Below are 18975 nucleotides of genomic sequence, written 5' to 3'. Positions count from 1 at the left end.
AAGTCTAGTGGGAAGCCATTACTCGTTGACTATTGCTGTAATAGTCACATTGTGGGTTTTGTCAATGAATTTTTTGTGTGGTTTCCTTCTTTCGGAAACATTAGACTTTCTTTCATTGGAATTTTCAGCAATTTCTTTCAGTTCATATTTGTGTTATGTATCAGGTAAATTTAATGTACACATTTGTGTACAACAGGTCCTTAATGATGTAAAATAGGAAACATAACCTAAAATTTGTCTCAGATATATTTGCATGGTGATGGTAGTTATGTGTGGTATTTTTTTCAGTAATTTCAGTACCAACAGCAAGGAGGAGAATAACTGACCAGTACACATTATTTTATTTTATATTTCTGCCTTTTGACTTACAAATATGGATAAGGAATATCTTTCTGTGGAGAAAGATTGGGACTTGTTTATGGACATAATTGAAAATGGTGTGTTTATGGACATAATTGAAAATGGTGAAGTTTCTGACATTAGTTTGAGTGGAGATGAGGATGACAGTGTGCCACTTATTGAAAGGCAAATTCCACGGATAGTGAAACGTGTTGGAGCAGATAAAGTGGGCGTGAATGATGTGTGTAGAAACACCATATCTGAAGATGAAGATGACGGAGACGTGATGGATGCTGAAACGAACTTTTTATGCAATGAAAACAACCCATAATTGAATAACCTGTGTGACAACATGGTGACACCTAAAGAATCCATAAAATGGAAACGCAAGCCTCCAAGTACCATTGCAGAAACATACAAAGCTCCAAATTTTGAAGAATCTGTCTTGTGTTCTCCAATACAATACTTCAAAAGATGATTTGTTCACTAGCATGGCAGCACATACTAATATTTATGCATTACAACAAGGCAAATCCTCATTCAAGCAGACAACTCAAGAACTAGAGGCGCTATTTGGTTTGCATATACAGACTGCCGCTTTGAAATTTCCCACATTACGAATGTATTGGGATATAAGCCTGAAGGTAAATGTGTTTTGGGAAAACATGTCACGAGACAGATTTTTAGAATAACGAACAAATTTACACTTGAACAATCTGGAGAAGCCACCTGAAAATAAAGATAAATTTTACAAAGTCAGGCCAGTTTACACAGACATTCGAAAACGCTACAGTGAACTTCCTATAGAAGAGAATGTTTGCGTGGACGAAGGAATTATTCCTTTCACTGGGAAGTTTTCTGCAAAGCAGTATGTCAAGTGGAAACCAAGTCCATGGGGAATCAGAGTCTCCATGTTGTGTGGAAAGAGTGGAATAGTGCATCATTTCCTTTTGTATCAAGGTGCTACAACTGAACTAAATACCACATGCTGTAAAAAATTTGGATTAGGTCCTGCTGTTGTTTTAGGATTTTCTGTTCCACTCTCAACAGGTAAAGGTCATAAATTATACTTTGACAACTTCTTTTCATCTTATCGTCTGTTTCAAGTTCTGAAATCTCAAGGCATCGATGCAGCAGGTACTGTCCGTCAAAACAGATTTGGAAAGAACTTGCCTTTTTCACATGATAAAACAATAATTAAACAAACCAGAGGTTACTGTGAAGAAATCACTAGTGCTGATGACATTACCATGTGTAAGTGGTTAGACAATAGGCCAGTTGTATTATGTTCAATCTTTGTTGGTAAAGGCTCAGTGGATGAAGTCGAGCGGTGGGACAAAAAGCACCATAAATATGTGAAAGTAGAAGGACCTGAAATAGTGAGAAGATATAATCATGCAATGGGTGGTGTGGATCTATTTAATCAATTGATAACCTACTACAGAGTTTTCATCAGATCTTGAAAATGGCCTTTACACATGATTTTTCACGCTGTTGACTTTGCCATCGTGCAAAGTTGGTTGGAATACAGACGAGATGCACACAACCTGTCTATCCCAAAGAAGAAGCAAATGGATGTTCTTTCCTTTCGTACCAGGGTAGCAGATGTATTGATACTGTGCCAAAAGAAAGTGACTGGAAAGAAGAGGGGGTGTCCGTATGATGGACTGGCTTCAGACATGAGTCATACCAAGAAAAAAGAGGAGAATTACGACCAGGTACAGAAGGTACAGAGATAACAGTTTGATTTCCTTGACCATTTGTCTTTACATGATGTAGGAACTCCAAGTCACTGCAAATTTCCAAAATGTAGAGGGCGTTCAAGAATTCAGTGCAGAAAATGTAAAGTATATTTGTGTCTCCAAAAGGACATTGTTTTTCACAGTTTCATACCAAACCTTAAAATCAAGTGTTGACCATGGTTGTTTAAACAAGAATGTAATATGGAATTATTTTTATTGTTTCCACTGTTTTAAAGTGAAATAAAGTGTGGCATAATTGATCCGTACTGTTAACCTCCTTAATGTATGAAGGAGACTCACCGGAATGTAAAATTGATGTCAGGCTTTTTTTACAAGTAAATAAAAAATCAGGTCTGAAAGGGTTAAAGAATGTGGCTCTTGCAGCTTTATTACTGCTGCCAGAAGGAGCATATAAATTGACTATAGTAACTCCTGCGACGTTTATTCCAATACCTCACGCCGATTCTAATTTATCAACGTTATGTACGGGGATGCCTTCTCTAACTAAAATGGCCGTGCAACACTCGTTTCAGTGGAAATATTGTAAAAATCGACGTAATTGGACAAATTTAATTGCGCGAATACCACTTCCTGTAGGAGAGAAATATCCGTCGCTGACTCATACAGAAACTGTTTCAGAGCAGCTATTTTAACATCCGACTGTATCCTATTAATGTTTAGCGTGGTAATCGTATATGACTGTAACAATAGGGGAGTGACCTTTTTTCCCCACTAGTCTATCATTTCATGCCACTCCATGCCGGATACTTCCTGAGAATCTGACTGGAGACCACCGTACCGGTTTGCATTAGAACCTTTCTTTTTACTTTTCTAGCGATTTGCATTGAGTCTGGCCTTCACCGAATGTCCGCTCCGCCCACCCCCTGAGCAGTTTTCCTCTGAGGGCGGTGTCGGTGGATCTGAGGGGCAGTCGTGTGCCACCATCTCATCGCGTCTGCCAAAGGCGGCGCAGACGCAGTTTGCAAACGTTCTTCCAATGCCCCGTCACTTCTATGATCACTTTCGTTTGCTGTTTGTGTGTTATTGCTGTAAAACTCCGCTTCTTCGTCTTGGGATTTGGGCTGTGACGTAGCCTGTTGTTGACAATCACTCGCTACCTCGTCACGTTTGGTTTCAGTTGCATCTGCGAGTGAATCTGTCTGCATTGGTTGACGTACGGGTACTGCAGCGCGGGGCTGTGGCGTCACCAAGAAGAGCGCATTGCCATCTACTGGCGCGCCCAGCGCTACAGAATGGGACTGTAGTGTCACTTTGACCTGTTCGGGTGATGGTGGCGGATTCGATTTGTCTACTGATGCACTTGACTCAAAGAGTTTGAATCTATGCTGACAATATTGTCTGAAACAGTAGTTCCCAGTACTGTTTTCTGAATGTCACCTACAGCTTTCAGCGACAGGTTGATATCTTCATCTGTGCTACTGCCGTTACAAGTTCGACGTCTCTTGTTAGTGGCTATACTACTTTTTCCAGCCGGATTGTCTACAGTGTCTTTCCTGAGTAAAGGTGGAAATGCTTCAAGAGTATTTTGTGGCCTTTCTTCCACATTTCCCGTAATGCTGGAAACTTCACCACCCGTCATTGATTTTCGGTCACAAGATCAGCCAGTTGTAAATTATTCTGCAATGCAAACACTTTTTTTGGACAGTTTTGCCAGAGATGCCCATTTTCATATGTGACAAATCAAAGTCTGTCCATTGTATACAACATGCGATTTGTAGCCACAAACCAAAATATGAGATGGAATGTTCTGTTTGACATGCATATCGACAGAACAAATCTATGCTGGCTTGACCATCGTTCATTACAAATTTGCCTGATGTCACCATATTTAGAGAATACGTCTTTTAAGTAGCAGTTTTCTACCTCAGGGGGGAAATTAAATTCTCTGACTTGTTTATAATCAACATGAGCATTTGAAATGGTAATTCTACTCACCAAGTTATCGCGATGGCGGAATTCAGCTTTTCCTTCAAATTTCTGCAAAATCCAATCCAGCACCAACCAGGAAAGCAGCTTCACAAAAAAGCAGTATTGCTCCAAGTTATAATAAGCAGTGTGCGTCTGATCCGAAGTAACGCCAATAACGTCAACGATCCAGTCATGAGTTTCCAGTTAACTTGGCTGAACATTACACGCTGCTTTGTCAAATCCAAATATTGGGGTAAGCTTTCTGGGAAACATGGTTGCCATGTCAGCAGTTAACAGCTCGGGAAAACATGGAAACTAAAATCCTGCATCACCAGAATCAATTTTACACAACACTGTAACGCAGAGACTGAATGTAAAGTCGTAAAACCAAAACAGAAGCGCCACAGCGTGCCCGGTCAGGACGGCCGCAAAAGCCGCTATTCTGGTCCCAGACAAACGAAACTTTTGTGTAATTGCTTGTCGAAAGGCTGTGAACGATAATGCACACCGCCAAAAGCACAACTGTCCATAATACACATATATTTTTTAATTATTTAGCAGTGCGAACCAAACTGCGATCTCTGTTTACGTTGCTACGCAGAGATACGATCTACGATACAGGGGTTCACTGATGTCGCTTTGAGTACTAAAAACTCAACGGAATTGCCCATTGCTCTGCTTCTTTCGATGCGCTGTATTTACATTTGACTTTTTTTCCTGGAAGGGTAATCGGAAGTTTGCGTCAATGACAGAGTTACCGCCACAATCTTATCTTTACGGATACAGACTAACATTGAATTTACTTGCGTTATTGCAGCGCCTGTGGTATTCCGAATTACGATGCAAAGTTCCTGTGCACCTCCGAAGGAACGGGCAAAGCGGCGACTACAGGTGCTACGAAATACGAGAAACGTTTCCGCAGTCGCGAATACGGACAACCGTCAGATGTACAGTGGAATGACGACAGTGAAAGTTTGTGTCTGACCGGGACTCGAAGCCGTGTCTCCCGCTTATCGCGACCGGTCGCAATATCGTGTTTACTCGCCGACATCAGGCAAACGACTTCCAGGTAAAATGTCTCACCTGTACAGATGTACGAGCACACGCTATAGTCGCCGTTGTGCTTGTTCCATTGGAGACGCAAGCATATGCAGCGGAACTTCACACTGTGATTCGGAATAACACGGGCTCTGCAGTGTCGTATTCAGTATATTGTACAACAAGTACGTTTAGATGAAACTTACACCAGTTGTCTTAGTAACGTTACTGGAACCTGAATAAGCATCAATAATCCGTACAAATATAAAAATACCAGTTACTGCTATTATATACGCGTGCCCTAATTGCTTTGTACATTAGCATTTCCAACGACAGAGTCCAATGTTAATTACACTAATGGGAAACGTCTAATTTTTCTGGAATGAAAAATTTTGTGAAGATCACATTAACAGCTATAAATTGTTTGCAGGCACGTGTTTGAGATGGACAGTGTTATGTAGAAATTGTCCCCACAAATCAAAATCTTTGAGTGCTACTGTGTCAAACAGAAGAAAAAATTGTATTTGGTAATGCAAGCTGCCAGACCTACCTCGTACATTATGTTCGAACTTCGTCCTACGCAGTGCTGTGAGTATGTACTAACTTTAGAGTGTCTTTGGTCCTTGCGGGAGAGTTTAAAATTCCAACTTTCCTCGGCGCTAGCGGCAACAATCATTCGCTGAGGTAACGACAATGGTCTGTGGGCTGCATTACACGGGGAATTAACGGAAAAGTCAACTCGGCTTCTGCATTACTACCACGTGAATTTGTAATTAATGTCTGAATGTGCTCACAATCAGTAATGTCACTATTCGAGTATGGTGCTGGTTTCGTGATTTTGTAGATAGTGTGCTGGCTTTCTAGTGACATGGCGGAATGAAATGAAATGATCATTTGGCATTGTTGGGCGGGAGGCCCCACGCGTGGGAGTTCGGCCGCCGTATTGCAAATCCTTTTTAGTTGACGCCAATGATGATGACATGATGGACACACAACATCGTCTCGAGGCAGAGAAAATCCCTGACCTCGCCGAAAATCAAACCCGGGACTCCGAGCGCGGGAACCGAGAACACTACGGCAAGACCACGAGCTGCTGACGCTTGGCGGAATATAGGCGGACGCCCGGGTGGGCGGTCTTTCAGTGATAATGCATAACGCACCTAAGAAATGAATAATTTAAGCAGTGCTGGTGGAGCGAGGTTTGCCATCCAACAACATTATAAAGGGCGCGGAAAAAGAGTCTGACGAAAAGTGTAGGGTGGATGGACAGCATGAAACATAGGAATTTGAGTATAGCAACTGCGGGATCGCAACAGCTTATTTTCGGCGCTACCGGAGCATAATCAAAAACTGTCACGTGGACCTCTTTACTCAAAATGAAAGGTAATTCCCAGAAAATGTATACATAAACACAGTCTTTGGACTAACCAGCTTTCACGATGAGAACAAGATAAACTGAAAGCATCACGTTCACATGTATCGTACTTAGGACTACTTCAGAAATTAAAACAGTCACACGACCATGTGTCATGTATTAAAAAGGTCAAAGTGGAAATGAGTGTGCAGACATGCGGAAGTGCTGATCATGTGCGCACATGTGCGACAGCAAACGACAGTGACATCTGTTATTAGACATGTGTCCTAAATGAACGGCGGCGGCTCCACTTCCCTGTTTATGTGGTACAAGCAAGACCGCAACATACCCAGTCCCGTTTACCCCTGGTGTCCGAAACCTTGACAGAAGTACTGAGAAATGGCAGGTACTGTGAAAAAGCAAAGGACTCACCTCAGGGTGAGTGGCGGACTGCAACGCATTCTCGTTGCTCGAGGCGAAGGGTCAATGTGGAGGCTGGCCTTGCCCGTTCGTCCTGTCAGTGGGCAGGTGACCGCTCATTCAGCAGGGCCCGAGCAGGCACACGGGGGCAAAGGCTTGCTGGTTATTGGGAGCAGGTGATGGAGCCCCTTAGGGAAGTAGTGTACAGGGCTGGAAAAAAATCCAACGTACACTCTGTCTGCCAGGGGGCCTCATCCGAGATGTGGAGGCGGCCTTGCCAGCAGCTATCGAGTGTACAGGGTGCAGTCGTCTGCAAGTAGTTGCTCACTTCAGCACCAGTGATGCCTGTCGCTTGGGTTCTGAGGCGATCCTCAGTTCGTACGGGCGGCTGGCGGATTTGGTGAAGACCGCTGGCCTCGCACGCGGGATGCAAGCAGAGCTCTCTATTTGCAGCATCGTTCCCAGAGTACATCGGGGTCCTTTGGTTTGGAGCCGAGTGGAGGGTATCAACCAGAGGCTTCGTCGGCTCTGTGACGGTCTCGGCTGCAGATTTCTAGACTAGCGCTATTGGGTGGGAAATTGTGGGACGCCCTAGATAGGTCAGGGGTACACTACACAAAGGAAGCGGCTACTCGGGTAGCAGAGTACTTGTGGAATGCACATGGGTTTTTTTTTTTTAGGCTAGGCAGTAGTGCGAGGTGTCCTGATGAACACTCACCAGTCGACGTGCAGGCAGGGAAATCAGGACGCGCTCTGTGTAAAGACACTTCAGCTATCAAGATATTAGCAGTAAATTTCCAGTGTGTTCGGAATAAAGTTTACTGCCCACCAGGAAGTGTGTGACGCGCAAATTATTCTCGGAACTGAGACCTGGCTGAACCCTGAGATAGGAAGATCTGAAATATTTAGTGAGGGTTGGAATGTGTATCAGAAAGACAGATTAGACACCGTAGGAGGTGGTGTCTTCATTGCAGTTGACAAAAATATTGTGTCTACTGAGGTCGAAGTAGAGTGTGATAGTGAAGTTATCTGGACACTTTTAACAGGGCTAGGGGAAATAAAGTTAATTGTGGGGTGTTATTACCAGCCACCAGGTTCCACCATGACAGTTCTAGAATCATTCAAAGGGAGTCTACATTCTGTATCACAGAAGTACCCAGATCATGCTATATTAGTCGGAGGCGACTTCAACCTACCTAGTACAGACTGGGATGTCTATGGATTCGTGGTACAGACAAGCTGTCGTGTGAATTACATTTGAACACATTATCTGAAAACTGTCTTGAGCAGCTAAATCGAAAGCCAACGCGTAATGGAAATATTTTAGATCTGGTAGCCACAAACAGACCAGACCTCATCGACGGTATCAGTGTTGAGACAGGGATTAGTGATCACGATGTTTTCATTACGACTATGGTTACGAAAGTTAAAAAGTCGGTCAAGAAGGCTAGCAGAGTAATCAAGAAGGCTAGCAGAGTATTCTTACTAGAAAGAGCAGATAAGCAGTTGTTAGCATCCCACTTAGTAAATGAATCGACTTCATTGACTTCCGGTACGAGGGATGTGGAAGTATTACGGACAAATTTTAAACACATTGTAAATCACACATTGGACAAGTATGTGCCGATAATGTGGGTTACGGACGGAAAAGACCCACCGTGGTTTAACAGCGTAATTTGGAGAATGCTCAGGAAGCAAAGGCAGTTACACTCGCGGTACAAGAAAGATCGGGAGAATGAGGACAGGCAAAAGTTAGTAGAGATTCGTGCTGCTGTAAAAAGAGTGGTGCGCGAAGCATTCAACCACTACCACCGTCATACCTTAGCAAAAGATCTTGCTAAAAACCCAAGGAAATTCTGGTCTTACGTAAAATCGGGAAGCGTGTCGAAGGCTTCCATCCAGTTACTCACTAATCAGTCCGGCCTGACTACCGAAGACAGCAAAACAAAAGCTGAAATTTTAAATTTAGCATTTCAGAAATCTTTCACGCAAGAGGATCGTACAAACATACCACCGTTTGAGTCTCATACAGATTCCCATATGGAGGGCATAGTGATAGACATCCCTGGGGTTGTGAAGCAGCTGAATGGGTTGAAAATAAATAAATTGCCAGGTCCTGATGGGATTCCAATTAGGTTTTACAGAGAGTACTCTACTGCATTGGCTCCTTACTTAGCTTGCATTTATCACAAATCTCTTGCCCAACAAAGTGCCGAGTGACTGGAAAAAAGCGCAGGTGTCGCCTGTATATAAGAAGGGTAGAAGGACAGATCCTCAAAATTGCAGACCAATATCCTTAACGTCGGTTTATTGCAGGATTCTTGAACATATTCTCAATTCGAATATAACGAATTTCCTCGAGACAGAGAAGCTGCTGTCCATGAATCAGCACGGCTTTAGAAAGCATTTCTCCTGCAAAACGCAACTTGCACTTGTTTCACATGAAATCTTGTAAACCATGGATGAAGGGTATCAGACGGATGCCATATTCCTTGACTTTGGGAAAGCGTTTGTCTCGGTGCCCCACTGCAGACTCCTAACTAAGGTATAAGGATATGGGATTGGTTCCCAAGTATGTGAGTGGCTCGAAGACTTCTTAAATAATAGAACCCAGTACGTTGCCCTCGATGGTGAGTGTTCATCGGAGGTGAGGGTATCATCTGGAGTGCCCCAGGGAAGTGTGGTAGGTCTGCTGTTTTCTGTCTACATAAATGATCTTTTGGATAGGGTGGATAGCAATGTGCGGCTGTTTGCTGATGATGCTGTGGTGTACGGGAAAGTGTCGTCATTGAGTGACTGTAGGAGGATACAAGAGGACTTGGACAGGATTTGTGACTGGTGTAAAGAATGGCACCTAACTCGAAATATAGATAAATGTACATTAATACAGATGAATAGGAAAAAGAATCCTGTAATGTTTGAATACTCCATTAGTAGCTTAGCGCTTGACAGAGTCACATCGATTAAATATTTGGGCATAACATTGCAGAGCGATATGAAGTGGGACAAGCATGTAATGGCAGTTGTGCGGATGGTCATCTTTGGTTGATTGGTAGAATTTTGGGAAGAGGTGGTTCATCTGTAAAGGAGACCGCTTATAGAACGCTGGTGCGACCTATTCTTGAGTACTGCTCGAGCGTTTGGGATCCGTAACAGGTCAGATTGAGGGAGGACATAGAAGCAATTCAGAGGCGGGCTGCTATATTTGTTACTGGTAGGTTTGATCTACACGCGAGTGTTACGGAAATGCTTCAGGAACTCGGGTGGGAGAGTCTAGAGGAAAGGAGGCGTTCTTTTCGTGAATCGCTACTGAGGAAATTTAGAGAACCAGCATTTGAGGCTAACTACAGTACAATTTTACTGCCGCCAACTTATATTTCGCGGAAAGACCACAAAGATAAGATAAGAGAGATTAGGGCTCATACAGAGGCATATAGGCAGTCATTTTTCCCTCCTTCTGTTTGAGAGTGGAACAGGGAGAGAAGATGCTAGTTGTGGTACGAGGTACCCTCCACCACGCACCGTATGGTGGATTGCGGAGTATGTATGTAGATGTAGATGTAGACCTATGTTCTCAGTTGTTTAAAAATGACTGGGTACTGCGATTCTTTTTTGTAGCCATTGGTGAAAACTAAGTGTTTGCTGTGCCACCGAATAATAGGCAGCCAGAGTAAGTTTTCAATTGAAAGTACTACAATACATATCACAAAGACGAGTGTAGTATACTCAACAGTGAAGAACGGCAAGCAAAATTAAATGTCCTTAAGAAAATGGATGAGACACATCAACTCGATTTTACAGTACGTCAGAGTAACTGATAGTTCTTAGTTTCTTGTGTTACATTTATGTCTATTTTACTGTATGCTGTACAATGTACTGTTTTCAATTTTCCAGAATGACAACCACACTAAATCTTCACTGCAAGCAAGTTTTTAAATCGCATTAAGAATTGCGCAATCTGGCAAACCCTTTTACGAAGGGGAGTTTGTGAAAGGGTGTCTCACTGATGCTGCAGAACTTGTGTGCCCCACGAACGTTAGCAGGTTTCAAGAAATCAGTCTATCCAAACAAACAGTGACAAGACGTATCAGTGCTATAGCCGGCGATGTGCACAGGCAGCTAATAAATAAGGCAAAAGAATTTGTTGCTTTCTCTGTTGCGCTCAATGAAGCAACAGATCTTACAGATACAGCCCAGGTTGTGATATACATACGAGGTGTCGATAACGCACTTTGTGTAACAGAGGACGTTTTGGACTTAGTACCTTTGAAAGGGACTACTACAGGTGCGGACTTACTCCAAGCTGTCAAGCAAGCGATTGATGGTGTCGGTATGGATTGGAATCGGTGAGTCTCAGTGACCACAGATGGAGCCAAAAGCTAGGGCGCACAAGTGAGACGTATGGAATTCACTGCATTCTGCATCGAGAGGCGCTTTGTGCAAAATCAGTAACGTTAGCAAACGTCATGCAAATTGTTGTGCATACTGTAAACTACCTGAAGACACATGGGCATAAGCATCGCCAGTTCTTGGAGGAATTAGGAGCGGAGTACGGCGACATAGCTTACTATACTGAAGTACGCTTGATCAGTTGAGGTAAAATGCTGAAAATATTTTTTGATTTACGTTTGGTCATAGTAACATTCTTACATGAGAAGGGAAAAAATGAACATATGTTGGAAGACCCTTGTTGGATATCAGACCTTGAAATTCTTGTGGACATTACATCTCACATAAACAGCCTGAACGTCAGTTTGCAAGGTGAAAATAATTTAATTTCTGACATGTTGGAAAAAGTAAATGCCTTTGAAAGGAAGCTTGCACTTTGGGAGCACCAGCTAATGACAGAAAACACTGCACATTTCCTGACTCTGGGACTGGTCCATGAAAGTGCTAGATTTCAAGAATACATATCAATAATTGTAAAAATTAAGGAACAATTTCGAGCACAATTTGCAGATGATACGAGCTTGTCTCCTGCCGTTCGCCTCTTGGCTCGACCGTTCTCATCGTCAGTTGAAGATGCTCTGAATGATCTACATATGGAACTGATCGACCTACAGTGCAATACAAGACTGAAGGACAAGAATTCTACGAAAATTTTTCACAACAAGAAATTCCACGCCTGCACAAAGATGCTGTGAGACTTATGTCCATGTTCGGGTTGACGTATGTTTGTGAAAGGTTTTTCTGGGTGATGAAAATGAATAAATCAAGGTTTCTATCAAGCATAAGTGATGAAAATCTTCACAACTGCTTGCGTTCGTCAATGAGCTGATCTTTTATGCCCGATATTAACTATATCATTTCTCATGACCAGTGATAAATGTGTTTGGATTTATTCCTTTCATAATAAAAAATTATTGTTTACTAACTGTGCATTATTGCATCATTCTGCTCCATGGTACATTATTATCAGGAAAATTGCTCATTAAACCGATTGTTCCAATGTATACTTACATTTAGGGTTTTTTTAATGTGTGAAGGGCTATGCTCGCCTGAAGTCGATAAACAATAAGCTTCATCTAATTGTCTGTTATTATGTAGATTTTAGACGGAACTGATAATAGTATTGAAATAGCAGGCGATCGAGAGGTCTACGGTTATCATTCTGTTCAGAGGTCAGTGAGACAGAAATTATGTGGGTGTAACTGAGGGCACCGAGAATTAGTTATAGGAAACCTTGCATTAGTTTAATGTTATTTGAAATCATGAATAAGGTTCGCTGTAAGTCGCTGACTGCTCTTTCTTAAATACTAGATCAAAAACATTACGCGTATTTGCGTGCTGTCACTGTATTTCTTGTCTTACTGGGTTAAACTGGTAACATAAAAGTAGACGTCTCAATGAGTAGACTGACAGTATTTTAAATGTTTTAATACGCAAAATACCTTCCCATGGTTGGCTTGCAAGCTGTGGAAAAAGCACTAGAATGCGCTGGTACAGAGTACCCCAGCAAGTGGATAAAGCGACATCTGTGCATAGAAACATGCACTACGTGAACGCTGACTGCGGCATGCACACTGTGACCTGGAAGTTGCACATGTGCAGGAGCACCGCACGCATGTAGAATTTCTGGCCGGCCCTGAGAAAGCGGAATTAATTACTATCTTAGAAAGCGACAGTAGATCATTTTCGGCTAACCCGGACAGACTCGAAATTTTGGATACTGTATTGCAACTCTGGATCATGATCCATTCTTTGTGGAGCCGTATTCGGTACCTTTTTCTAAGAAACAGGCCGTACAGAATGAAACAGATGAGTTTATGGAATGAGGAGTGATATAACACAGTAACAGCGAATATATCAGTCCACTTATCATTGTAAACAAGGATGGAGGAGTACATGTGGCCATTGATGCACAAACTCTAAACAAAGTAAAAAGAGAGGTGGACAGGCCTGAAAATTTGGACAAAATGTTGCAAAAATTTCATAATGAGGTATTTAACCAGCTACGACATGACTGCTGGCTATTGGCAAATCCCATTAAGTCTAGAATCACATGAATATAAAGCATTGCTGTTTACGGGGAAATGTTATCGATACGAAGTAATTCCATTTGGACTGAATACCTCTCTGCCAGTGTTTATTATAGCTCTTGACTTTGTGTTAGGGGAGGAGTTGAGTCCCAGGTTAACTATTTATGTAGATGATTTATTTACCTCCAATGAAAACTGGCAAAAAAAGCTCCAAACTGTTGCTCTTCAAGCAGGAGGCATCACTTAAATTATAGAAATGTGAACTTGTAAAATTAGAAATTAATGCCAGTAGTAGTAATTATATGGCTCAAGAATTTAATAAGGACCTGAAGAGAGCTACGTGCCTTAGAAAAATTTCCCCCACCAAAAAATAGGAAACAGTTGTAAGCCTTTTTTAGGTTGGTGTGGATTTTACAGAAAATTTGTTAAGGGGAAACCCTTCAATAATCCACACTTGAACAATCTATAAAAAGATTTAGTGCTTTTGTTCGGACAGATGAGAGTCGGCAGGATTGTGAATCTTTAAAGATTAAACTTTGACATGATAATGCTTTACATCACCCAGTACTGTCAGAGACTTTCAATATGAATACTGACAGTAGCACCTATGGGATTGGTATTGAAATTTTCCAGGAGATAAATGGTACAGGAAATTTAGCACATAGAACTATAGCTTTTGCCAGCAGGACATTGACAGGAAACAAAAGGAACTACACCATATCAGAGGAGGTAGCCTTGGCCATATTATGGGACCTAAAGAAATTTATAGATTATTGGTGGGGTTTTAAGATCATCACACATTGACCACAAAGCTCAAACATTCCTTAAAGATTGTTGCCTTCTAAATGGGAGGCTCACCAAATGGGCTTTATACCTGCAACAATTTAATTATGAAATCTGCTATGTAAAGGGTACAAAAAATTATGTGGCAATGAATTGACCCAATGGTACTGATGAAGTACCCAAGGAATGCAATGGAGATGGAACTTTCCAAATTAATTACATGAAGTTCAGCAAAAATGAATTTGAACAGATTTGCAAAACCATGCGATATCATCAAAATGAGCAACCAAATTGGAAATCTGTATAAGTAAATTTTGATTTTTAAAAGTATCTTGTATAAGAGGAAAGGCTTCATTACTGAAGAATGGATGGTGTGTTGGCCTACCCAATTTGATACAGATGTCAGATTATTTTCACTAGTATTGGGCCACAGGAGCGTCTAGGTAAATTGGCTAGTGTTATAGTGATTGCCAATAGTACGAGTCTAAAGATAACTGAACGTATTAGGTCTTGTGACATCTGCCAGAGGGATTTACTGTCTGTGGACCTGTCTGGAGCCCTCCTCACAACTTCTGGTAATTGTAAATGTATTTTACTGATTTTGGAAGTATTTTCTAAATTTATAAAATTGTATCTCCTGAAAAAGGTGACAACAATGTCAGTATTTGATAGGATGATTCAGTATTTGAGAACCATTGGAAAACTCAGTGCAGTACTGCCCAATAATGGCCCAAATTTAATTCCAAAACCTGGAACGATGGAATGGAGCAGAATGGTGTAGAAACTAAATATATTTCGGCCTACCATCCAGGCAGCAACCCTGTTGAATGGTATACGAGAGAAATAGGATGGTTATGTAGGACCTATTGTCACCATAACCACTGAGCGTAGGGCAGATTTGTAGGTGAATTTGAGAGTTTAATGAAGACCTTGCCTCATGGGTTTACTGAGTTCACACCTGGGGAAATTCTGCTCAATACTAAGAGCAAATGTTCAATTGAGGAAAAACTAGAGTTCCCACCGTTTAGCAGATTTGGGATTAGCCCAGAAGAAAGAATTGGCAAAAGAAAAAACAAAGCCAAAACGAGATCTAAAAGGCACAATAGCACCCTGAAGTTTGCCATGTTCAAAATTGGAGACTATGTTCTTCTGAAGACCCATGAATATTCAAGTGAATTTAACCACGAAATTTCTAAATCTATGTATATATGATGGGCCATTCACAGGACAAGACACCTCACAACAATGCCTACTATTTAATCTACCCAGAGTCGAAGAAGCTCCTTGATGTTCATAATGTAGTGGATCTCAAAATGTATGTACCTAGGAATGAATAAATGACGAAATCATACCAGACTAAAAACGTATATTATGCTGTAGATGAAATAATGTATCTATCTTATGAAGCTACTATACTGTATTTAACTGTAATTTATGTTCTTATAAAAATGTTGTTACCTATGTACAATTGCTGTTACTATCTTAGAAATTTCAGATTCTAAAACCTGTTGTAAAATATGTGATACCCTATACTGAAAGGGCTACAAGCAAATGTTGCCAAATTGAAAAGAAATGTGGAATGCCTTAAATACAGAATGGGCAGCATAGAAGACTTGCCAAAGTGGGGCAAAAAAACTATGTCTGTAATAGACTGCCAAAAAAGCCAATTGATTAATGTGATATGTAATTTGTTAATGTTGTCAAATGCAGTGCAAGCTGCTATTGCAGGTAGCAAAATTATTTTATTTTCATCAAGCAGATTCAGAAGGATGTAGGTTGCAGTAGGTACTGGGAGATGAAGAAGCTTGCACAGGATAGAGTAGCATGGAGAGCTGCATCAAACCAGTCTCAGGACTGAAGACCACGACAACAACATCTGTTAGTGTTGTATGTGTTTTGCTACAGTTTTCAAAGAGTGACTGTGTTTCAAATAAAGGCAATAAGAAAAGAATAGTAGGTTCAGTTTAAGCATGTTTGTTTATGTAAATATCAAAGGATGGACTACTATTATTAGAATCAGCATTGATAGTTTCCTCCTTTGTAACTTCAAAATCACGCTATAGGATGTGTTGCATGTACAATGTCAAATTGCTTGTGATATTTGTAGGGGGTATACTTTTATGTGTATACCTACATTTCTTAATGCTTACAAAATGCTACTCAATATTCTTGGCAATACAGATGAATTTTGCTTACTACTCAACTTGCTGTTTCACAAAATGAGAGTCAGATGTGACAGGTGTACATAATTGAATGATGTTGCTTATGTCTTGTTTTGATAATGAAGTGTATAGTGGTTTAATGTGTTTTGCAATGTATTCTTTTCATGCTCAACTCTGGATGAAGTGATTATTATTTTCGACTGCTTGGTACCATTAAGGTGTTATTGATGTTTGCCTAGCAGGAATCTTCAGTGAACCAAGGGGCATATGCAACATCCATTTTTGACCTACTTTGTATTGATATTTCTATTTGTCGAGTTGCTTATGTAGAGTGCTGTATCTGTTATATGTAGAGTTTTACCTGTCATGGAAATTCTTTGACAATGTATACATATTTCAGTTATGGGAACTTTTGGAACAAAGTTTAAATTAAGCTTGTTAATGTAAATAACTACTGGAATGATTATTATGTAATGCACTGTAAATGACTTGGTCCATAGTTAGGGAATGCAGGGTCGAATGTAAAAAATGTGGGGACTCCCTGCAGCTACAGAAGTAGCCTGGCAGAATGGAAAAGGTGTCGTTCACGCAAGCGGCAACTCGTCCCTTGCGACGGCTAAGGAGTCTGGCTTGAGCAGTGCTGTGGTTAATATCTCGCTAGCAGTAGCGGAACATTGTGGCTCATTCTTGCAGTTTTGAGGCAGAGGAGCTAAGAGCATTATTTATGCACCTTTGATTCTGCATTTGGTGATACCATGTATAATGGCACGGTTTTCGGCCCTGCAAAAATATAATTCAGAAGACCTATAACAGGACGAGGCCAACAGTACTGCCATGACTACATCGCCGTCATGTTAACAGCCACTGCAAATCACGCCACCAGTGCCACCAGCCTTCCACCAAAATGTTTATATTTGCCACTCTGTAAATGGACCAGGTATTTGTGAAATCTGGTTGATTTTAATAATAATTGTGGTATTGCTAAAAGCTGTATCTTGCACCTGTGATTATCCCAAATCACAAACCTCACCAGGAATCCTATCCTAGTGAATTTAATTCCAAGTGTGCTAATTTATTATGAAAAGACTATTCAGAAATAGTTGTGATCACTTTCTGATGTGTGGAGTTGTGTTTAAAGTTCAGTTTTATAGTTTGAGAAATACTACACTGCCAGTGTGGTTTTCAATCTAACTGCAATCATTTTCTTAAATAATTTGCCTTACTTAAAAAAGTACCAGTAAATAGTAAAGTTGTTAGTTACAAGAATAATAATATTGAATAGAAGTAAAAAAGATTATTAATTATGCACTTTGATCAGAATTACAAAGCTTTATCACTGTTCATTTTATGAGTAGGTGTTTGAACTTGAATTTAAAATTGTTTTGGCATTTGCACAGTCAACCATATTTTGAGAAGGTTAAAAGACTGCTTTTCAAAGCACACTTGTTATTTGAAGAGTTATAGTTTGTTGTGCTTCACTTAATGAATAATTATTCATGACAATACTCACAATTTCCCATACACACTTGAGTAGTTTTGTTAATGAGCATGGTTCATCAAACCATGAAAGTTTAATAGCTCTCATGTGCTAGGCCAGTTGCTTAATGAAGCAAAGCAAAGGTCCCTCCAGAGCCACTGTAGTTAGATTTGCTTTCTGTTTAATTGCTTCAAACTGAGCTCAAGAAAGAAATATTTACTGTGTTAGCTATTTTAATGCAAGCTGGTTCATGTAATGGCATAGAGAAACTCTACTAAGCAATGATGTTATAGAGTATGATCATAATAAACCCCGATTTAAATCAGAATCATTCCATGCTCTGCCCTGTTCAGTAATGCTATTAGTATCATGTGTGTTGGTGACTGGTTGTATTAACTGCTGCATCTAGTTCATTCAAGGTACATCGTCTTCACTTCCAAGTTAGTACTACATTTATCTGCAAGGTTAGGTTACTGTGTTCTAGTGCGAACAGATGTCAAGAAAGAGTTTAGTAGGTGTTAAGCAAAGTTAGGTTAGCCCTAGCACTGCCTTGAGCTTTATTACATTGTTTGACAAAAATGCCTAATTAGGCTGGCAACTGATATTAATATGTAATATTACGACTTGCTTTTGTGCTGGAGAACATCTGTTCCTCACCCACCTGTTTAGTGTTGGTTATACTCTGCTGGAGTGTTTTGGAAATGAATCCCAGTCAAACAGATTGTTTGTTCTGTTCCCATTAGGTTATCTCACGGTCACAACTTTCTCAAAAATTCCTCATAGAGGTTTAATGTAATCACTGACTGCCATTTATGGTGGTCAGTGTTGCCATTACAAGCACTCCCTTTGGAGGAGCCCTCCTGCACCATTCCACCACATGTGGATGGCTGACTTGCTGCAAGGCTGTGCCCTGTGTTCTGTGACATTTGTATGACTGCTTCGGTATCTTGGCATTTTCAGCTCTTAAGGAGGGAGGCAGAGCTTTAGCTGGTAAAGACATTTCCAGCTGGAGTACATCACAACCAGACACACATTATAGAATCAGGTATTGGATTTTAAGGTGTACCCAGGACCAGATGTACAGTCAGATCACAATTTAGTTATGACAATGAGTGAAGTAAATTTTAAGAGAGTTGTTACGTGAATTCAGTGTGTAAATAAATAGGATACTGAAGTACACAGGAATGGAATGTGAATTTTAACTTCTATGAGGCTCTAGATAATGTGATAATGAATGGCGATCAAACGAATT

General features: G+C 40.8%; 1 protein-coding gene across 1 annotated transcript in view; it reads right to left on the bottom strand.

Annotated features, from left to right (window-relative positions):
• Window positions 1-18975, bottom strand: part of LOC126212689 (ankyrin repeat domain-containing protein 65-like) — a 256124-nt gene that overhangs the window by 9994 nt on the left and 227155 nt on the right. The gene's annotated exons all lie outside the window — the stretch shown is intronic.

This window comes from Schistocerca nitens, chromosome 11 (genome assembly GCF_023898315.1).
Source record: "Schistocerca nitens isolate TAMUIC-IGC-003100 chromosome 11, iqSchNite1.1, whole genome shotgun sequence".
Taxonomy (NCBI): Eukaryota; Metazoa; Arthropoda; class Insecta; order Orthoptera; family Acrididae; genus Schistocerca; species Schistocerca nitens.
The sequence above is the reverse complement of the archived record's forward strand: the minus strand, read 5'-3'. Positions and strand labels throughout refer to the sequence as shown.